The following is a 24,014-nucleotide window of genomic DNA, read 5'->3' as shown; positions in this document are numbered from 1 at the left end:
GAAACTTCTAAAAGCACCACTAATTCCCTCATCTGTGGAGTGGAGTGCTCCATCTTTGCTGATGGCACTAATATTATTTTGAGCCCTATCAGTCTTCGACTTCCAGGCAAGGAGCTTACCGGCACCTTCCCCATATTTGAAGTGGGCCAATATTCTAGCCTCCCATCTCTCTAGGACCCGTGCACTCAAGACTGAGGCAAGATCTCCCTTTAGGACTGTTAATTTATCTTGCATACCAACTGGTGGGGACCCTGTTAATACTGAGTTCGTGTTAATCTCTTCTTGAAGTTTTGCTATCTCCAATTCGAGAGAGGCTACTGCATCCCTATAGGTCTTGTTTTTGTGTGCTAATATATTGGTTAGATAGCCCCTTATAGTAGCTTTAAATGCGTCCCATGTTATCCCAGGAGGAGCGGACCCCTGATTAAACTCCCAAAAGAATTTGACTTCCAGATTCAATGCCTCTGAGATGTCAGGAGAGAAGAGTATTGATCTATCGAAAGACCAGTATCTAAGCGAGGGCCTAGATGGAACCTCAAACTCAAGCAAGATGGCTGTATGGTCTGAGAGATGAAAAGGTAAATGAGCAACTGATTTTACGTATTTAACTAAAGTATGGTTAATCAGAATGAAGTCGATCCGAGACTGGTGGTGAAAATTGTAATTTTTAAAAGTAACCCCCTTTTGGGACCCATGTGGAGTCCTCCATATATCGATATAGTTCAATGCTTTCATATTGTTTAGTAGAAACATCACAGTCTTGGATAATGTTATAGCCCTGTTAGTGGGTGACTTATCTAATATTGGATCTAGGACTATATTAAAATCGCCTGCTAAAATAACCGGCTCTGGAAATACATATAATTGTGAGAAAAGTGTAACCAATACTGATGGATCGTCTTGGTTTGGACCGTAGTAACCTACTATGGTGAATGGTGAACCCGAAATAATAACAGAAGCTATTGCCCATCGACCATACGGGTCTACCTGTTTAGAGACTAGCCTAGCCCTGATAGATTTTTTAAAAAGAATGGCCACCCCCCTAATATGTGAGGTTTGTGTTGTTATAACCCCAAAATCTATCCATCTATTCTTACTCAGCAAGTTTTGCATTTCCGTTTCTGCCAGATGTGTCTCCTGGAGCACTAATACCTGTGCATCCGAATCTCGTAAATATTGCATGATATTATTTCTTCTAGGAGAGGTACGAAGACCATTAGTGTTCCAGGACAAAATGCGTAGGTTATGCATTACAGTGAAAAAAAAATATTATAAAGCCCAAAAACCAATTCTGCCAAACTCCAAGGGATAAGCTATAAATTAGCTGACTCCTGTCATTCTTTTCTAAAAAGTACAGTAAAGGACGTTTAAGAGGACATTTTTTGCTTTTTTTCCCCCCCTGACCCCCCTCCCACCTCATGGTCCCCACCCACGGGAAACCCCCACTCTATCTATCTGGTTTCCCAGAAAGATAGCACTCCGCTGTGGACCCCTGCCATGATAAACCATTAACCAAATATGGGAAAAAATAAAGAAAAGGGAGAAAAAAAAAAAACAAGGGCAGAGAAGGAGAAAGACCTAAATGAGATTAAATAGATAATATATTTTCCTAGACTAAGGCCCGCAAGTGAATGTAGAACTTACCACCTGATTTAACAGGCTTAAACTGGGAAAATAAGTACATATAGTTTTGTTATTTCATACATATATATATTTTTTTTTCCCTTTTTTTTATTTTTTTATCCTTTATCCCCTTTTTCTCTTCTTTCCCCCTTCCCCTTCCTTCTTTCTCCCTTTCCTTTTTTTTCTTTTTTTTTCCCTTTTTTCTTTCTTCCTTAAGCACCTTCCCAAAACCTATTTACGCAATACTGTAAGACTCATATTTCTTCTATGTGACTTTTCAGAGCCAATTGTGGGTTTGTCGAAAAAAAAAATGGAAGGCAGTGAAGCAGTGAAGCAACCTAAAAAAAAACAGATACAGAAAAAGGTACCCAAAACTACTTAGCAGATTCTGACCCCCTGCCCATACTCAGCAAAAAATCATCCGCAGCCTGTACTGATCTTATGTTATGCATAGTGTTCTTGTACATAACTCTTAATGCCGCTGGAAAGACTAACTGAGCAACGGCCCCTTGGCTCCGGAAAGCTTCCAACCTTTTTCCAAGCTCCCATTGTCTATCCAGCGTGACTCTCGAAAGGTCGGATCTGATCTGAAAGTTGAATCCCTTAGCATTTACCACCTTCTGTTTCAGCGCAGTATTCAGAATAGTTTCTTTTAGGGAGTATGTGAGAAAATTAACCAAGATTTTCCTAGGTTTTGTTCTCTGGGAATTCCTCCGAAATGGCTCTCTGTGAATGCGCTGAATGTCTGTAGCTATTTCTTGTTCCGACATGTCGAGCCGTAGCGCCTCTTTCAGGAGAGAAACAATAAATTGTTTGATGTCCGAGCCCTCTTTATCCTCTGGCATATTCAAAATTCTGAGATTATTCCTGCGGGCGTGATTCTCCAGAGTCTCCAGCCTTTCGGACAAACTCTGGTTCTCATGTCTAAGGTTCCTTAGTTCTGCATTTGTGGCGCTTAAGTTAATATTAACTTCTGTAACGGAATCTTCAAGAGTTTCTGTCCTGGTGGTGAGAGCACCAAGTTTGCTGTCCAATGCCTGACAATAGCATCGAATATCAGCTTGATTTGATGCTGAAGTCTCAAACCCCTTTTTAATGTCTGTGGCCAAGGTTGCAAACATTGCCTAAAAAGAGGCCTGCAGCGTGGAAACAAGATCTGAATTCAGGGCCTGAGAGGTATCATCGGGTGAACTAGAATCCCCCCTGCCACTAGTAGAGGGTATTGAACCTGTTTCTTGGAGGACTGACTGTAGGCTAAGGCCAGATGCTACACTCGGTGGTGCTAGAGGAAATGGAGGTGTCAGTGGTGCGAGCATTGACGCAGATTGCTCCAAATTAATGACTGTTTGGTGATCTGCTGGATTCAATTGAGCTGCTCCTCCTCTCTTAGGGGAGAGTGGTTGGTCCAAATGGCAGTCCTTATCTTTCTTGCGATTGTCACTATTATTGAGGTTATTATTCACAATGATACTGTCTTCAGTGAATTTGGCAGTAGCGGAAGTACTGGTTTCATTTAGGCCCTCAATAACTTCCAAAAAGGGATCAGGAGGGGGGACATTCGTTCCTGCCATTACCTCTATAAGAGGCCCTTCCACTTGTTTATCGGCCATCTGCAGCTCTGGTATAATATCCCCTACCTCCCGGTTCAGTAAGGGAGAGCAAGAATTATTTGCCAAGAGCACCACTTGAGGCACCACTTTAAAGTAGGAGCGCAATGAGGGGGGTTATTTTTGAGGTGGTAACAAAATTCTTTGATTTATTTTTTGTAGACTTAGGGGTATAGGAGCGCTTTGCCTTTACCTGACCAGTAGGATATGTTGACAACTTTATTTTGCCCGTACCCCCAGCAATATCAGCACCGGTATTAATTTTAGGAATAGTATGAGGAGTTATGCCTTCTGTGCTCAAGCCCTCCTTTCCAATGTTAACAGAAGCTGCTACTGCACTCAAATCGCTAGGATTTGGAGACGTACCCACTCTAGGGGAGGGAAGCTTATTTTTATTTTTAAGTTCAGTTTTGTGGGAGAACGCCTTATTAGTATCTTTTCTACTAACAACTGTGTGTTTCCCTCTCATGCGCCCTTTCACCTTCTCCTTCCCTCTGCCTTCCTGGAAAGTCTCCTCGGTGCACACTGGATTGCCCACAGGATTCAAAGTGACAGACTCTTCCCCACTACTCCCTTCAGCGTTATTGCTGCTGTTACCGCCGGCTTGCTTCTTGCTCCGATGTCTGCGATGTCTCCGCTGACATCGCTACTGAGCTAGGGGCCGCTTCTCCAGAATCTCTCCCTCCTCACGCTGCTCTAACTGCACCTGTAGCGGTGCCTGTGCTTTAGTCTTTGAAGCTAAAGCCGCGCCATACTGCCCCAGTAAAATACCTCGTGTACGGCAACCTCTCCTGAGCTCCAGGGCGGCCAGCGACCAGATCCACCCACTCGCTGGAGAATGCGGGTGCTCTACTGCTGGCTGACTTACTGCCGCGATGCACCGTGGTTCCTTCTCTCGCTTGCCGGATGAAACCGAAACTTCATTCGTAAACGCTGCTGTCTCTGCGAGCACCGCCGCCGTGCACTCTGCTGCTGCTGCGGGCTCCGAGTTTGTCTCCTCCCCTAAGCACATGAAAGGCGGAGGTATGGCGGTATGGCGGAGAGACGCCGTTACCAAGGAAAATACCAAATTACTTAGAAAACTCTCTTACAAGTAGAAAAGTGGGTGAAAGTTACAATGTAGCGCTACGGCTTGACAGGAAGACATATGTGATCAAGTTTTTGAAAGATTCTACCCTCCGGTTAGAGAAACTGCAGGAGTCCGAGGGCGGAGTACTGCCGCGGCTCAGCCAGCCGCCGCCATGTTTCCCCCCTCTCACTTATTTTCACATCCTCCACTGAAACAGATTTCTGAAGTAAAGAAGAAACAGCAATAAACTGGAGTGTTCACAAGCACTCTTGATTGGGAATTCTTGCAAGGATTTATTTTAAAACTGGATTTAGGGACATAGTTCACCACCTGTCGATCAGTAGTGCTTGAATAATTTTCAGAGTGGGAGTGTTGACATAAGTGTTACATCACTGAAGTCATAGAGATTATGAAAAATCCTAGATCCACACTTAGGGCCCGAATACGATTGCGGTGAATCCACATCATCCGGGCCGGCGGAAGCCACCGCCGGCCCAGAGGATGCGGATTCACCGCTGCGGTCAGAGAAATGACCCCCCCCGCCAGATTAGGATGGCGGGGGGGTCATCTTCGGACGGCAAGACCGTCTGCCGCTTTTCTGCCGCGAGACCGCAGCGGAAAAGCTCTAATATGGTGGCGTTGTCTATCAGACACCGCCAGCCAGATTAGGATGCATGGGGAAACATGCTTTTCCACGGCGGGTTTTCTGCCATGGAAAAGCATGTGGACTTTGGCGTTTGGGGGCCCGTTGCGGGATCCCAGGGTGTTGGGGGTGGGGGGTGCACATGGGGGGTACCTATGGAACTCCCCAGCATTTACATGCACAAAGCGGCAGGCACCGCGCGGTGCCTGCCGCTTTGTGCATGTAAATGTTAAAAATACAGGATGTGACCGCCAGGGTGGCGGTCACATCCTAATTCGCACGGAGGGACCGCCGCTGCCCCTGCGGAGGGTCCCTCCACCTCTGGGGTGGCGGACGGACGCAGGCCCATCCGCCATCCTAATTGGCCCCTTAGTGTAGCAAATGTATTCAGCATGAGAGTAGGAAGGGTGTAAAATGCAACTGGTGGTGCATTTCAGGGCATACTGTCGCAAATATATTATGAAAGCATTGTGTGATAGCACATTATCAGTTAAAGGCAGCACATTTTCCATTAAAATAGCCATTACATTTGCAGAGACATACAGTTTTGCTGATAAAACTATGTAGCACACAAATGATAATGAAATATATGTTTAGTTCACATATAGTTATTAACATTGTATTGTGTTTTACAAAACAATGCCATTCTATTGACTTTCCTTTCATACTCCCTGTACCCCAGCAAGATTGTCACATAGTTAACTTAAAAAAATTGTCTCACTTTGCAGTCAGAGAAAGAATATTAAACTTCAATTCCCATGGTAAAGAACTTAGAGGCAATTTGTCACAAGACATAGCCTGACATTGGACTTCTGTCTCTGAAGGACAACATATGTGACAAGATGAATAGAAAATGCTAAGAAATCTTCGTTTATTGCTCCTTCTCTACCCACCAGAAACCTTCAGGGGCGTAGCTTCAGGGAGGCTGGTGTTTCGGGTGTTACACCCCCTAGCAAATCTACTAATTAATACATAGTTGGGTAGATGTGCTTTCAGTTGGGTATGGTAAGGTTCTGTCTGATTTCAGCTGGGATTTTTAAATACTCACTGTATGAAATGGGATTCCTGGTTGGCTAAGGTATGTACCCAGGCCGGGCAGGAACCACCACTCTAGTCAGGGTAAACGAGATATACACTAAAAGATTACCTATGCTCACCCTGTGGTAGCTTGGCATAGAGCAGCCACTATTAAAGTGGAAATGTGTTAAGTATTTGTGCAACACACTGACACAGTAACACAATTAATACACCACAAAAAGACTCTGCACAGGTTTAGACAAATAGAGAATACTGATCTGAGTAAAACAAGACTAAAACAACAAAAAAAGTTCTTAGAAGTCAATAGCTGTCAAAAAGTTACTTGAGGTACGAGGGGAACCAGTGCAAATACAGACTTCAGGCTGACCGGGTTGGGGGGCAGGTGGCCACAGGACCCATGCAGGGTCCACTGAGAACCTATCTTGGAAGGGGCAAAGCTTCGATGCTGTGGGCATGATGCGCCGATCTTTTCCACGCAGTCAGGTCGCTGCGTCATCGCCGGGTTTCGCAATGCATCGCCGTCGAGCTGGAGAGAGCGTTGTTATCGCGCAGCGTAGGCTGTAGAACGGATGTCATCGAACAGCCTCTGTGTCAGCGTCGAAGGGCGATGCATCGGACCTGATTGGCGTAGTGGTGATGATGCATCAGTTTTGTAGCAAAACAGCTGCAGAACCTAGTTCTGAGGTCCAGAACTTTGGGGTGGCACCCCTGCCTAGGGTAGAACTCACAGAACGCAGAGTCCAGCATCATTAGCAGAATGGCAGGAAGTCTTTTGTGTCCCTGGGACTTCAGAAAACAGGAGGCAAGCCAGAAAGCCCTTTGAGCTCACTTTGAGGGAAGGCAGATCACAGCTCTCCTCCAGCGGAGGCAGGTTACAGCAGGCAGCAGTGCAACAAGAAGCAAAGCAGTCCTTCCAGAAAAGCAGTTGAGGTGAGTCCTTTAAGCAGCACAGTGGTCCTACTGACATAGGTTCAGTTCAGGATTAGAAAGTGTCTGATTTTAGGGGTCAGTGACCCAGTACTTATACCAAAAGTGCATTTGATGTAGGGGATGAATTCAAAGCAGCTCTCTGAAGTGCACAAGTGTCTCTTTCAATCCAGGTAACCTGAAGGGGTAAATCAGTGCCTTGTGTGTGGACAGGACATTACCTATTTAAGTGAGGTGTCAGCACCTACCATTTTTCCCTTCCCAGGAAGACCCATCAGAATCCAGATAAATGCAAATGAGTGCTCAGAGTGCAGATGAGCCTCACCTTCCTGTATTTGTGGCTGGGTAGAGGGAATACACAAAGTGTAGCCATCACCCAACCCAGACTTGTATTGGAGACAGGCTGTCATACACAATGAGCAGTAAGTACAGAGAAATGTCAAAGTGGCATTTCTAAACCAGTAAAGTTAAATCCAACTCCACCAGTAAGGAGGATTTCTCATTACTGTTCCAAACATATGAAACATGTAAAAGATACTCCTCTATGATGAGGAATTACAGGTTAAAAGTGTATTGAGTAATTCCCAATACTGGCCTATGACAGGAGTAGGTCTCACTGCAGTAAAAAATGAAATAAGTTGTTTGTCACTATCAGGACATGCTAAACATACAAGTACATGTCCTACCTTTCACGTACATGGAAACCTGTTCTTAGGTTGACGTAGAACCTACCATGGGGTGATTTATATGTAATAAAAGGGGAGTTTAAGGCTTGGCAGTTTAGTTTTAAATGGCTAGTTGAAGTTGCAGTAAATTGCACACATAGGTACTGCTGCGGCAGGCCTGAGACAGGGTTAAAAAGGCTATTTCTGTGGGTGGCACAATCAGTGCTATAGCTCACTAGTAGCATATAAAGTACAAGCCCTGGGTAAATGGCTTACCACTTTAAAAGGGACTTACTAGTACAACAAAATGCTAGTGAGGTATACCCCAATGTCTTCATGTTTAGGGGAGAAGCATATGCACTTTAGCACTGGTTAGCAGTAGTAAAGTGCTAAACGTCCTAGGGCCAACAAAAAGAATCAGCAAAATGTGGAGGCAAAAGGCAAAAAGTCGAGGGGATGACAATTGTAAGGATGGTAGGTCTAACACTCACAGAGACAAAACACACACATGCACATGTCTCTCTCTCTCTTTTCTCTGTTTTGAAGTCTTAAAAAATGGCTATTTTGCAAAATGACTTTGTTTTAAGCACATACTCACAATCCGCAGTCCTTTTCCTTTCCACTGGCCCTTAAGCCCCATTCATGCGCTGCTTGTTATATAATGATTAACATGATATGCCAGTGTGATTGTCGTAAGATATGAAGCTCACCACCCCCCAAGTCGTGGCCCACCGTTTGGGAAATGCTGATCTAGGCAATTAGATTGGCTGTCCACCCTGAAACATTTGTTTTGGCTACCTCTTGCGATGTATGACTGGTTGTGGATAATGGGTTGCAGTAAAACGTTTGTGAGGAATTCTAAGTGGAAGTATCTGCTGACAATCAGAAGATAGGGTGGGGCCCCAGAAAAGAAGGTACTACCTCCACTGGCGTAACAAAACTTGAGGGGGCCTCCCTGCAAGGCACGTTAAGGAGCCCCCTCCGGGCTTAAACAGGAGCTCTGCAGCTAGAGTGCTGTGCTGAAGAGCCTGGAGCTTGGGGGGTCCCTGCACTGCGTGGGCTGCGGGGGCCTCTGTTACACCCCTGAATGCCTCCTAAATAAGTAAAAATCACTGGAGCTGTCATTTCATAGGTTTTCAATTAAGGAACCTGACTTAGATTTGCAAAGAACAAGGAGCTAGCTGGAGTTGCTCATCAGTAGTAGGATTTTTGATTCTTGGATCTAGATTCATTGATCTACAAACATGTATTAAATATAAATAAAAGTTATTCCAAACCCCACTCAATCTCGAGTGTACACAGATGTAGACTATACATAGTGGGTAAAGTCCAGAATTTAACTTGGCACATGGAATGGGTGAAGTCAAAGGTAGACCTTGGTGGTGAACTCCGCTCTGTTTCCGTGGAGCACACACATTTCCAAAAATCTAGACTCTGCAAAGCAGAGCAGAGTATTTTACTCACTCACCAACGGTAAGTTAGCGAGCTCAAGGAAAATCCAACACAAGACCACCTACCAGCGAGATTTCTCAAGCAGGCAGTGGTGGTTGGTCGTATCCACTCAGGTTGAGAAATCATTAATTTGTGTTGAGGATGCTGCTGTGCGAGTATAATATCTACACGAGTGGCAGAAAAAAGCAGTGCCCTCTTGTGCCGCGCATGATGCTATTTGTGCTGATTTTCCAGCATGGGACAAACACCCGGCTGCAAGTATGTTTTTTTCAATAAGAATTAAGTACAAGAAGGCTTAAACCTATACAAAGGAGGCTTAAACCTATACATTCCTGAACTTTTTTGTTATACTAAGTAATACAACCATAACTCGCCCCGTGTGTTGCTCATGATCTCTGCATGGTGTCACAGGTGATGGTTTCTTCATCTGTGATGTATTTTGTGGGATGTATTAGCTCACTTGTGTTGCACTCACCTGTGATCATATTGTGAGCAGCTTGGATGCCAGCTACAGAATGTCCCCATTTGCACTGCATTGAGTTCACTTTAGAAAGCCAATTGATTGTTGTCCATATTTTACGTTATATTTTGCCTCTTTGGGTAAGCTTCATAATAAACAGGTTCATTCATTAATTTCATTAAATTATTATATCCATAGGAATAGTGACAAAAAGCACTTCAGGCAATCAGTTATATAATTAGGGGCCTGAATGTTGACCATTACACATCTACATCCGTAAATAATAAACATCAAACAACCTTCACAACCTTCAGTGCATAAAATACATCTCTATCTGTATGTATAGAATTCACTTAATACTTAAACAACCAAAGGCTAAAGGGATAGTTAGGCTCAGATTTCACTGATACAAAACTATAGAAATTCAGCTGTTATAGGTTTCTGAGCTAATATAAGCTTTGCCCCTGCAATGCACGGCTTATGCCCGCACATATTACATCACTCTTGACATGTTCAGTGACATCACTTATGACATCTCAAATTACATTTCTGATGGCGTTACTGATGACATCATCCACAGAACCACTCACACATCCACTCACATACCCACACAACCACTCATACACCCACTCACATACCCACACAACTACTCACACACTCATTCACAGACCCTTAAAAATTCTCACACAACTACTCACTCATCCATAATTCCTCTCACACACTTATTTACTCACTCATAAAGCCACTCACACAACCACATGTTGGGGGTTGCGGTCCCCAGGGTCATTAATGGCTCCAGGAAGGGGGGCACGCAACCCTTCTACTTTTCACAGGCCTGCCCGCGGGCGGGGGTGTATATGGCCTGGGAGTTTTAAATATGTCTTTGGCGGGGGGGGGGTGTTCTCCAGGGCCTAGGGGTTTTGCACAGACCCCCTCCATTAAAAAAATAAAGCCCCAGGGAGGTGGGGGTCCCCGGGGCTTAAGGAGATCAATGGAAGAGGGTCCGTGAGACCCCCCTCAAATTTATGAAATAAAGTGGTGTGCCTAGGACCAAAAAAGATTCCAGAAGAGGGCCCCATGTGCCCCTCCTTTTCTTTTTTATGCCCACATGCACCCTGGACTCAAATATATGGATCCACCCGTGATTTTGTGACAAAATTGAAAAAAAACGTTTTAACCTCTGGTAGGTTCCCTGTGGGACCACAACACCAGAGCAAGGGGGTCAGGGTATTCCTACCCTGCCCTCTTTTCTTTATTTTTAATGTTTTTGTGAGACTCGGCTGAAGCCGAGTACTAAGATGCTGCCAAACCTCTCTGCTTGAAGTGTTGGCAGCGAATCAGATTTCTGCACGGGGACTGTCTGATACACAGAGAGGCAGCATCCCTAAATATACCATTTTTTTTTCATTTCCTATCTCCAAAACTACTGAAAGGTTTTGCACCAAATCACAAAAAAACAAGCTTTCTGGACCAAGAGCTAGCTTTCTGCCAAATGTGGTGCAATTCTGTCCAGACGCTGAGTCTGTAGTCATGTTGAAAATCCTTCCCAGAATTAACATGGGTAAAACGCATTTTGGGACCTCCTCTTTTTCTCGGCCCCCGCTTGATGGGTCACTTCTAAACTTTCAACACTGCGGCTGAACTGAACATCATATTAGTTCCGAACATTTCGTGAAGATTTGTGAAATGGCGCCAAAGATGTTGGCAAACCAAAAAAGGCTCTTGCTATGGAAAATAGGTCCTAACTGTAACTACCTAGGGCGACTGTCAGTAGGCAATATATATGTGTATATAGATATCTATATGTAAATCTATATGTTATAACTGGGATTTCTGGTTGGCTAAGGCTTGCGCCAAAGCCAGGCAGAAACCGTCAGGGAAAGGGAGTTACACGCCAAAGATAACCCCTGCTCACCCCCTTGGTAGCATAGCACGAGCAGTCAGGCTTATCCCGGAGGCAATGTGTAAAGCATTTGCACACGCACACAGCAACAACATCCCAGGCACACCACAAAAGGAACTCCACACAAGGTTATATAAAAATAGCCTTTGTATTCTCAAAACATCAGATAGTAATCACACAATATACATTGTGCCAACTGGCACGGGCAATATTCACAAGGGATTTTGTACAAAGGACAGGGCCACGTGGGCCACTGTCAGGATCTACACTTAGCAGAAATCGGTACAAGTAAAAGTAGATCATAAACCAACAACCAGTAGCCACTGGTAATCACTGTACTCCACCTCAACCTGCAACATAACTTTACATTATGCACAGTCACATCAGGCACAAATTACACCCTGCACCAACCTCACCAGCATAAACACATTATGCAATGTATCACTAGTCTAAACACATTAGACCCTACCTCCTAAGTATAACTCACATTAGGGGCGTAAATCACAGAGTGAAACATCATCTCACTAGCATAACCACAAGAAATGCAAATTAACCTCACACTTCTAAACCACAGTTTTTAGAGGTAACAAATACAGGGTGTGCAAAACATACTATACACAGTACATGTCCTAGCACCACATCACTTTAGCACAAAATCACTTTAGGGCCTTGCACCCTTTCCATATACCAACCCCCCTGGCCAACTGGCCATCTAAGAAGGGGTTCAAATGCCCTGTGTCCAGAATTTCAGGGCGCGCTGCCAACACAGCGCCAGTCAGGGGTGCGCTATCTGCACCAACATAAACGTTGCAGCTGCCCACTACTTGCTGGGCAACTGAGAACCAGGACTGGGGCCTAAACGTTGCAGCTGGCACTAAGTGCTGCACAGCTGTGAAAGGCCAAGGTAGGGCGAAGGGTGTGCGACTCACTTCTAGGTTCACAAAGACCTGTCCCCTGAAAGAAATGCCTAAAAGGTGCTGCTGCCCACTACTTGCTGGGCAGCTGTAAAAGCAGAACTGCGGCATGGGCCTCACTGGCCCTTTACAACAAAACTGCGCCCAAATGTTGGAGCCCTCCAGGCTCTAGAATAATGCTGCGGGGGGCTGGAGCCATGGAGGCTCTAACAAGACTCTGCCCCCTGGAGCACACTGGCTCCTTAAATCACCTGGCGCCACTAGGGAAGACAAAAACTTGTCCCCAAACACTGAGGTATCCCACGGGGTGAGCACGGGCCCCTATGGAGCCTTTCAAAGAAACATGGCCCCACTCTGGCCCCTTTAGGAAATAAATGCCCCCTGGAGCACACGGGCTCCTAGAACAACTCTGCGCCACTTGTGGAGCGCACTGGCTCCTATTATCAGCATGCCCCCATAGCTGGAGCGGTCCACTGGACACTTTTAGTAGTTTTTCACCGTTATTTTTATTATATCTGTTACTTTCATTTTACCGTACTATTTTCTCTGTGATCGATGAGATTTCCTGCCACAGACATCACGGTGTTTGTCCTTGGCCTCTGATGTTTTTCAGACTTGGTCACACGTATACCTAAAAACTAATTTGAAGGGCGTATGCCACAGCCATTACAAAGCGTGTTCATCAACACAAAGACATGATTAAGATTATGTGTTTATCATGCGTGGTAAATGCATACTAGTTGTAAAAGCAAGCGTGGTAAAGGCATGCATGGTAAAGCTATATGTGTGCTAATGGCTTCATGGTGATGATCACGCGTGCTTATGACCGCATTGTAATGGCTGTTTCTCCCCATTGGACACTGCAGCAACCGGGTCTGGGCGTCGTGGACTCCAGGGCAGTAGGCGGAGGGCCACGCAGCTCCTCATACAATATAGCCATCTTTGTGGGGTGATTGTTTCCGTGGTTTGAGGGGCGTGATTGAGTCCCACACACTTAATTTTGTAGGGAGGTAGGTTTGCATGGGAAAATGTCGCATGAGGTTTGTAAATGTGGTACACATTGTTTCGTATTATTTTGATTTTTTTTCTAAGTTGTAGTCTATCCAGAGGAATTATAACTCAGTAGTTTTCAATCCTAGTCTTGAACATCTTGCTATAGTATTTCAACATTATTTTTTATTGTGGACCATCATGCCCCCCCCCCCCACACACAATAAAAGAAGTATGTAGTTTTTTTAATTAACTTTTATTAAAACAATAATTGTAAACAAAACCTAATTATAACTATATTAGAAGCAACTAGAAAAATAACTTTAACAAAAAACATTATTGAAAACAAATTGTTAAATGGACTCCAAAAGATGTCCGATTGGTAATCTGCAAAACAAAAAAGAAAATTAGAGTTTAGAATTATTTAGATGTGAGTAAATGAGCTGAAGCATTACAAGTCAAGGTACTCTACGGTTTTACGTGTGCAGTGTGCCTGGTACATTTCACTTCTGTTATAGTGCCGCGTTCAAGTGCAGTCTATATGGAAGTGCCTTCTGCGTTACTGACACAAAAGTGGTATAACGGGATTGTAAATATGCCGACTTATTTTTAATGCATTGCTATGAAGGCTTTGTAGATCTAGGCCTCTGTGCTTACCGTTGTATAAACACTGCGGCCAAACACTTCAGCCAGTGGAATTCACAACTTGTTTTGAGCAATTCTTCTACACGTCCAAGCAGACAGCAGTGTCAGGGAGAGGTGTGGCGCCGCGGCCAGGGCGACTGACGCTGGAATCTGGGGATCAGGGTTCGACCCCCGGCTCCAGCGGCAGGTTAGCCCAGCACCATGTGACTCTGGGCAATAGCTTGCTTAATCTTCCCGACGGCCCCCAGCGCCTAGAGACCCTAACGGGTGATTGTGCGCTATACAAATGTGGGTTATTATTATTATTATCTATAGGTTTAAGAGAGAAAGAGAAATTATGTCACAGAGAGTGAGAGAGAGAAAGAGAGAGAAAACAACATTAAAACTGTCGCGCAGAGTCTGGCATTGACATTGTTTCTTGAAAAGTTAGATGTAGTTTTACAAGCTCCTTGCATCACTTTCCTTATGTTAAAAGTGGCGTAATAAGCTTGTAGATCTGTTTGTCAGACTGTTGTAACCTATCTATTGTCACTGCTCTGAGGTAATTATAGGTTTTACACAGAGAAGCTGCTGTACACTACACACTCTCTCCTTTCACAAATAAAGGTAACACTACGGTTTTACGAGTGCAGTGTGTCTGGTACATTTCACTTGTTATAGTGCCGCGTTCAATTGGAGTCTATATGGAAGTGCCTACTGCGTTACTGATGCAAAAGTGGCATAACGGGATTGTAAATATGCCGACTTATTTCTAATGCATTGCTATGAAGGCTTTGTAGATCTAGGCCTCTGTGCTTACCGTTGTATAAACACTGCGGCCAAACACTTCAGCCAGTTGAATTCACAACTTGTTTTGAGTAATTCTTCTACACGTCCAAACAGACAGCAGTGTCTATAAGTTTAAAAGAGAAAGAGAAATGATGTCACAGAGAGTGAGAGAGAGAAAGAGAGAGAAAACAACATTAAAACTGTCTCGCAGAGTCTGGAGTTGAGATTTTTTCTTGAAAAGTTAGACGTAGATTTACAAGCTCCTTGTGTCACTTTCCTCATGTTAAAAGTGACAGAAAAGTGGCGGAATAAGCTTGTAGATCTGTTTGTAAGACTGTTGTAACCTATCTGTTGTCACTGCTCGGAGGTAATTATAGATTTTACATAGAGAAGCTGCTGTACATTACGCACTCTCTCCTTTCACAAATAAAGGTAACACTACGGTTTTACGAGGGCAGTGTGTCTGGTACATTTCACTTGTTATAGTGCCACGTTCAAGTGGAGTCTATATGGAAGTGCCTACTACGTTACTGACGCAAAAGTGGCATAACGGGATTGTAAATACGCTGACTTATTTCCAATGCATTGCTATGATGGCTTTGTAGATCTAATTTATAATCAAATTAACCTTAAACAAGGAGCATCAATCAAAAATACTTGTGGAAGGTATTGTCCTTTATTTAGCAATACCAATTTCACTATGAAAGAACAAACATATTTACATTTAATAATGAGCCCCAGTTGGGTAGGAAAAAGGGGGGGAGGAGGGGTGTGCTCAGGGCGGTGTAAAGTCACAGAAAGATAAATACAGTCAAAAAGAAGGTGAATAATAACAGTTTTCAATCAAAATAGAAACAACTCAAATAAGGCCTAAACAGTTAGGGCATCCAATGACAACTGTTAAGCTAGGAACATTCCACGGCCACATACATAATTCAGAGTAATCAGGGGCATGAGCCGGAGGTCCAAAAAAGAGGAAAGAGCCGTCGACGTTTCGACCCCTAGCCGTAGGTTACGTTAGATCCTTTAACGGGGTCTTCATCAGGACAAGTGCAGGAAGGGAAAGGCGGGAGTTGGGTGGGGCAGTTGAATCTGTAAATTAAAACTAAAGGACAGACTAATTTATTCATGCGACCTATTGAATGTCGTTTTATTTAACACTAATACAATATAAAAACTACCATTGCCATGGTGTCCCGAGCGAATTACATCAAGGAATCAGAGATCCTAAATGACCGTCTCATCTCTCGGGGATATCCAGCCCGAATGGTGAAACGTGCGAGGAAAAGGGCGTGGTATAACCCACGCGATAGTCTGCTGAACCCAGAAACTAATAATCAGACACAACCAGAACGTAGCATCTGTGTCACTACCTTCTCTACACGAAGCAACGAGATAAAACAAATTATCAACAAGAATTGGCCCCTGGTGGCAGATGAGATTAAACAACCACATCTCCCCCTTCACTCCTTCAAAAGGGCCAAAAATATTCGAGATATGGTGGTTCACTCTTACCTGGAACCAGGGAGTCAACCAAGCATAACCACCTTATGGAACCTGCCGCCTTTGGTAGGACATTATAGATGTGGCACGTGTACTGCGTGTGACACCACCATTCAGACCAAGTCATTTGCCCATGGTGGACGGGTTTATACCCTAAAGCATTATACAAACTGCAACTCGACTAGTGTGATCTATATGATACAATGTCCATGTAATCACATATACGTTGGGCAAACCCAACAGAAAATAAAATCTCGCATTTCTTCTCACTGTAGTAGACTACGTAGTACAGTGTTGGGTGCCCCCGGTAGAACATTGGCAAAAGACAGGACATATGGTGTCTGACCTAAAATGGTTGGTCATTGAAAAAGTCTCCTTGGGGAGAAGAGGAGGTAATCTGCTGACAGCTCTTAACACACGTGAATCCAAATGGATGTCCCTTTGGACACGATCAAAAATGGGCTCAATGAACAGGATAGTAGCCTGGCACAATTGGCAGCTCTGGGGTGAAGCACTTGAGTATTGTTAATTGGTTGTGTGTAGCCCTTCTGAGTATTTTCATCTACATTCCCTGAGCATTTAAAGAATAGACCGAGATAGTATGTAACAGCCCTGGGGTGAAGCACTTGAGTAACGTTAATTAGTTGTATGTAGCCTTTCTGAGTTTTTCTCATCTATTTTCCCTGAGCAAACAATGAAAACACCAATCATACCCGCTTACACTCTCATGCTGGAGAAGTGCACGGGTCCCTTTTTTGAATATTATTACATCTATTTACATCTGATGGCGCTCGTCTACACTCTCATGTTGGAGAAGTGCACGAGTTCGGTAATTACAATATTTGGTATTAGACACTACTCTACATGATCTCGCCTACTTAGACATATTATTCATAATAATGTTTTTCCATGATGTCTTGTCATAATTACTCGACTACAACCTCCTGCGAGAGAGTTGCTCGAGGTGGGCCACATTTAGGGTTTTTGATATTTTTGATATCTCTAATCTATAGTTATTGTCCTGGCATTATCAAACTTAAAATCAGGGTCTTCATTAAATCTTCTAATCTGGCTGATTTATTTGTTGAGCTAAAGTGCATTGATATAGCGCTAGGCGGGCAGCAGCGGTCTAGTAACTCTTCCATGTCTATTGAGCAAGTATAGTATTGACCCCGCCCCCGAACTCCGCGAAGCAGCCTGACGGAGTTTGTGGAGACGAGCGTTTGACTGTAGTGGCCTCTTGAAAAGCCGGTAATTTGCAGCGCCTCCTTTTCATAAATATTTGCGGCTTTTGCCGATTCTTTTTACAAAAGATCCTAGCTTTGCCTTCCTGACGGGTTTTCCCTCTCCCCCAGGATTAAATCACCGCGAGGTCTGCCAAATCTCTGTAATTCATTACGGGAAGCAGCGTGGTGGCCAGTACCATCACGCCGGTTGATGCAGCAGTTGTTCAACCCACGCCTCGTTCGATTCTCAGACCGAGTGTATAGAATAACGATGTGACCCATACAAACATACCGAGACAGATTCAGAGGTATGTTATAATCCTCTTTGCTTATCATGAAGTAGGCAATTTTATTTTATGCGATCTGTTACCGATAAGGTCTTTATTATTTTTACAGTGGCGACATCAGAAAATACTTTTCACGTACCTTGACCTTCGGTACCCACCTATGTTGAGTCTAATGTAAGTTACCAATTTACAATTAATCAGCTCCACAACCGTGTCACATTATGTTGGTAGGGTTAAGTAACCGTTTACCAGCCGGGTCTTTAACTTATCTTTACAGTCAAAGTGACGCTGCCAAGCTACATCAGAATTAACGTCCCTTGTGTCAAGACCGTCAGTGCTTTTCCCTTTGTGTCTAATGTAAGTGACGAGATGATCTACATACCAATTTCTTGGTCTTGTAGTAAGAATGGTATGTTACTAAATTAGTCTTATAATTCCTTTTTTAACCCAGAGTTTGTGTACTTACATGACACCTTGTCCGGTTTGGATAACGGCAAATGGTAACTCCATACCATCATCATTTTTTTGACTACGTGTCAAAATCCGATGTAAGTTCATCTTTGAGGTACAATACTGTTTGACAGAATATTTTTTAGAATTCAATACTGGTTTATCTCTCCTCTGTTGTTGATAATGAATATCGTTGAGTTTGACCATGACCGTGGGCTCGGTTTTACTCATTTTCCCATGTCTGGAGGCCCTGTTCGGGCCCGGACACCATGGCAATGGTAGTTTTTATATTGTATTAGTGTTAAATAAAACGACATTCAATAGGTCGCATGAATAAATTAGTCTGTCCTTTAGTTTTAATTTACAGATTCAACTGCCCCACCCAACTCCCGCCTTTCCCTTCCTGCACTTGTCCTGATGAAGACCCCGTTAAAGGATCTAACGTAACCTACGGCTAGGGGTCGAAACGTCGACGGCTCTTTCCTCTTTTTTGGACCTCCGGCTCATGCCCCTGATTACTCTGAATTATGTATGTGGCCGTGGAATGTTCCTAGCTTAACAGTTGTCATTGGATGCCCTAACTGTTTAGGCCTTATTTGAGTTGTTTCTATTTTGATTGAAAACTGTTATTATTCACCTTCTTTTTGACTGTATTTATCTTTCTGTGACTTTAAACCGCCCTGAGCACACCCCTCCTCCCCCCCTTTTTCCTACCCAACTGGGGCTCATTATTAAATGTAAATATGTTTGTTCTTTCATAGTGAAATTGGTATTGCTAAATAAAGGACAATACCTTCCACAAGTATTTTTGATTGATGCTCCTTGTTTAAGGTTAATTTGATTATAAATTGTATCAGTGTGTGTTGCACACAACACGGTCTCCTTGCGGGGACCCCCTTTTTCGTATACTACATAGCGCCCAGGTCCCTGCGACTGCATGGGTTCAACCCCCTCTTTTGTAACGGCTTTGTAGATCTAGGCTTCTGTGCTTACCGTTGTATAAACACTGCGGCCAAACACTTCAGCCAGTGGAATTCACAACTTCAGTTGGGCTGTTCTTTTTACATGTGCAAGTAGACAGCAGTGTCTATAAGTTTAAGAGAGAAAGAGAAATTATGTCACAGAGAGTGAGAGAGAGAAAGAGAGAATGAAAGGAACATTAAAACTGTCTCGCAGAGTCTGGAGTTGAGATTTTGTTCTTGAAAAGTCAGACGTAGATTTACAAGCTCCTTGCGTCACTTTACCCATGTTAAAAGTGACTCAAAAGTGGCGTAATAAGCTTGTAGATCTGTTTGTCAAACTGTTGTAACCTATCTGTTGTCACTGCTCGGAGGTAATTATAGGTTTTACACAGAGAAGCTGCTGTACACTACGCACTCTCTCCTTTCACAAATAAAGGTAACACTACGGTTTTACGAGTGCAGTGTGCCTGGTACATTTCACTTGTTATAGTGTCGCGTTCAAGTGGTGTCTATATGGAAGTGCCTACAGTGTTACTGACGCAAAAGTGGCATAACGGGATTGTAAATATGCCGACTTATTTCTAATGCATTGCTATGAAGGCATTGTATATGTAGGCTGCTGTGCTTACCTTGTATAAACAGTGCAGCCACCGGAGTTTAGCACTTGACTTGAACTCTGCTTCTATACGTCGATAGGCCGTGATTGCTTCTGAAGGATGTTTGGTGAAGGAAACAAAAGGACATTTTGATTAATCATCGTAAACTGAGTTGCGACCCTACTGTCAAAAGTGAATTTTAATGTGGGTTCTTAATATTCCATACTTAGACTGTTGCAGCCCATTGAGTTCCAGAGTTTGGAGTTGAGAGTTTTTCTTGAAAAGTCAGACGCAGATTTACAAGCTCCTTGCGTCACTTTTCTCATGTTAAAAGTGACAGAAAAGTGGTGTAATACGCTTGTAGATCTGTTTGTCAGACTGTTGTAACCTATCTGTTGTTACTGCTCGGAGGTAATTATACATTTCTACACAGTGAAGCTGCTGCAGAGTACCTAGTCTTTCCCTTCACAAATAATTTGTTGTTGTTTCGGAAACAAAGGGCCATATTATCAAGCAAGGGCGATACACTATCGCCGCTTTTATCGTCAGGAAACTGCCGATAAAGCGGCGATAATGGGCTTGGTAGTATGCCCTTGTGAATTCCCATAGCAGCCCGGGTTAACACAAGAACCTGGGGTGCTATGGGAATTCACAAGGGCATATTATCAAGCCCATTATCGCCGCTTTATCGGCAGTTTCCTTACGATAAAAGCGGCGATAATGTATCGCCCTCGCTTGATAATATGGCCCTCAATTCTTTGTCACCTAGTGCCATCGGGGTGATTGAAAGATGGTGCTCTACGTGTGGAAGAAGTATTCACTGTAATCAAGACAGTTAACTACTTCAATTCAGATAAGGTTGTATACAGCAGAGTGGAGATAGTAGCGTCCAATACTTTAAAAAAGAAAGAGAAACGATGTGAGAGAGTAAGAAAGAGAAAGAGAAAAAAGGACATTAAAACGTGGGAGACACACATGACAGGGGGGGTGTATGTGAAGCCAGAGGCGCAACGACAGTCAAAATTTTCAGGGGGAGGGGCTTAAGTTCAAGCAAAAAGAAGAGTGGAGCTGCAGGGGCTGTAAGCGGCGGGGGGGTACATCAAAGCCTTATTAACATGCAAAATGTCTTTAAAAGGCCTGTGACATACTCGGGTGCGACTGTGTGTGGGCGCAGGAAGGTATGTCATCCTAGCTGAAGCCTCGTTAGCCCAATGTGTGTTTTGCGCGCCTGCTGCATACTATAGATTCTCTCCTTTTACAGATAACTTCTTGTTTCAGAAACAAGCTTCTTTGCTCACCTTGTGCTATTGCCGTCGTCCTTGTTACATAATACATCGTGAAGTTGTACATCTAAAAGAAATTAAAAGAAAGATGTTATGATTGGTAATTGTTGCTATATTCATGTGGAGTTAGATAACATCGCGCTTTTATAGACGTTCATTGTCATATTTCTACCATACCAGGGGGCATATTATCAAGGACCGGTGATAAAATGATCGCCGTTTTATCGGCAGGAAACTCCGATATAACGGCGATAATGGGCTTGATAATTCACCCTTGTTAATTCCCATAGAAGCCCATGTTCTGGTGTTAACACGGGCTTCTATGGGAAATAATAAGGCTGTATTATCAAGCCCATTATCGCTGTTTAATCGGCAGTTTCATGCCGATAAAACAGCGATAATTTTAACACCAGTCCTTGATAATATGTCCCTGTTTGTATTGTGAATACATTCCGGACATTTCAGTGATTATAAAAACGGTACTGCTATTGGGAAATAAAATTAAACATGTACATTAATACATTATATAGGAGTTTGTATGTAGTCAGCTACAACCGTTTGACTCCTTCTGATGCGTACTCAAGTGTCACAGCTCACCTTTTGCGGAAACAATAGTTTCTTCATGATGTAGTCACGATCTCCAACAAAAAAGTCTCATATATGGTGCTGAGTCTTGATATCTCTATGGCTAGCGACATACTCGTGCTCCCATCATCATCATCATCGCAGGTTCTTCACCCGCTCAGTGCTTCGGGCACCACTAACTCAGTGACCAAAGAGGCCACGCATGTAGTAGTGGGCCCTTTGTTCGGTGCTTTGGGAACAACTCTAAAATGGCGTAAAACACATGCGCTCCGTCTTTTTTATAAATAGGGTCACATGTGTAGTGACGGATGCGCTGAATGGGTGTGGTGTGGGTGTATACTAGCCATGTGGGAGTGTGTGTGTCAATCTGAAAACTAGACCTGCAACTAAGAAATCACTACAATGGAAGTTTGGGCCTTGTACTTTTGTTGTGTTTTCCTGGTAGCTTAAGAGAGGCCTTCTTTTTTCTATGTGACGTTATAAGTCACCATGTATTTTGTGATGCATTTTATTGTACAATGCGTTTCAAAAACTAGTTGTGGTAGGGTGCTTTTAAATTAAACTGTGTACTCTGCTTACGAGTTTGTTGAGTGTAGAAGTATATATATATATTTTCTATTTTGTATTCTATTCTGCTTTAGCGTGCAGTACTATATTATTTTATAAAAAGTATAACAAACTGTTGAGACGTGCATGGCTCTGGCCCCTGCTGCCAGTATGAGTTGCTGACAGCGCCTGCAGTGGACTGCCCCTCCCGTGGACTTGACCCGTGTGCCCGGTCCGCTGTTGGCGGACTGGGCGCCTGGGAGGCGCTGCCTTCATCCCTGCGCGGCTCAGAGGGACCCCTCGGTATACTGGCAGCAGCTGATTTTGTCCAAGTTATTGGCCTGCGACTCGTCTCATTCTCCACAAGTACAATAGCCCTCGGGCACTTGTGGCCCCGCCGCTCACTCTTAACTCGGGCGGCTACTAAGGCCCCCTTGCTGCGGTCAATTGGCATTGAGGCGGATTTCTACACGGACTAAAATATTTTCGTGCCAGCTAAATTGCAGAGCCTGTTGCTGCCCTGTCTCTTGGCCATAAACTCGTAGCTTACGCTCTCACGCAGTATTGCCGATCTCAGAGCCACCTACATACAGCGCATCTACGGATAAAAGCCCTCTGCTACAGACCGCCTGTGCCCATCCTCTGGATTTTTTTTTCTTCTGCAGCGTAAGCAGTGGCTGGTAGCTCGGCCCCCCATGGTGCAGCTCCCGATCGATGTAGGGATTGATTCCAACACCTAACAAAGCTGAGTGCAAAGGCAAAGGGACACCTGCCTCGGGGGTTGCCTGCCATTTATTGCTATCCTTCCCACATTTGAAACCAGCTGGGCCGAGGCGGTGGAACGCCAGGTGGCGGAGAACACACGATCGGAGATCAGGATGGTGCGCCCTGAAAACCGCCAATCGAAAATCAGCTTTGACGGCGCTAAGAAAGGTACGAAATCGGTGCCTGCTGAACCAGGGCCCAGCAACGCCAACTCGACGGCCATTGCTTCCCCTGCCAAGGACCTTGACTTGCACCACCTGTTCCAAGAGATGAGGCAGGGGTTCGCTACTGTTGTGGAAAAAGTGGACGGCATGACATCTAGGCTTGACGCCCTGGTTCATAAGGTAGACCGTCACGAAGAATGGATAACATCCACGGAGCAGCGAATCTCAGATAATGACGACATCACCTCGACCCACACCACGCAATTGGCGCGCATGGACAATCTGCTCCAACTCATGGCGGCTAAGAACGAGGACTTGGAAGCCCGTAGTCGACCCAACAACATACGCGTCACGGGCATTCCGGAATCCACAGATGCACTGCTTGATGCCTTTACTTCTCACTACCATATACTTTACACCACTGATACAACAGCCGATGCACCTTACGCTGACTTCCTGGGCGATGTGGCACTCTGCTGGCTCAGCGAAGGAGATAGAGCCTTCCTAGCGGCCCCCTTCGAGCTGGATGAGATCCGCGAAGCCATCATGTCACTGAAGAATGGCAAGGCGCCCGGACTAGATGGCATTCCCGCTGAATTCTATAAAGCTTACATAGACATCATGGCCCCTGTCCTTCGGGAGGTCTACGAGGAGTCGCTAGCTGATGGCATCCTCCCTGGCTCCATGCGGGAGGTAGTCATTACTTCGCTCTTGAAACCTGGCAAGGATCCTAGCTCTTGTGGTTCTTACCGCCCACTTTCCCTCTTAAACTGCGACATCAAGATCCTCGCGAAGGTCTTGGCCACTCGGCTTTCCCTACTTATGATCAGGATTGTTTTACCTGATCAATCTGGGTTTGTTTCAGGTCGGTCTACCTCTCATAACCTACACACTTTGTTCTCTCTGCTTCGCACAGTTCACCCTGACCTGCCAGTAGCAGCCG

Source organism: Lissotriton helveticus, chromosome 6, assembly GCF_964261635.1.
Source record: "Lissotriton helveticus chromosome 6, aLisHel1.1, whole genome shotgun sequence".
NCBI classification, from domain to species: Eukaryota; Metazoa; Chordata; class Amphibia; order Caudata; family Salamandridae; genus Lissotriton; species Lissotriton helveticus.
This window is presented reverse-complemented; position numbering follows the sequence as displayed.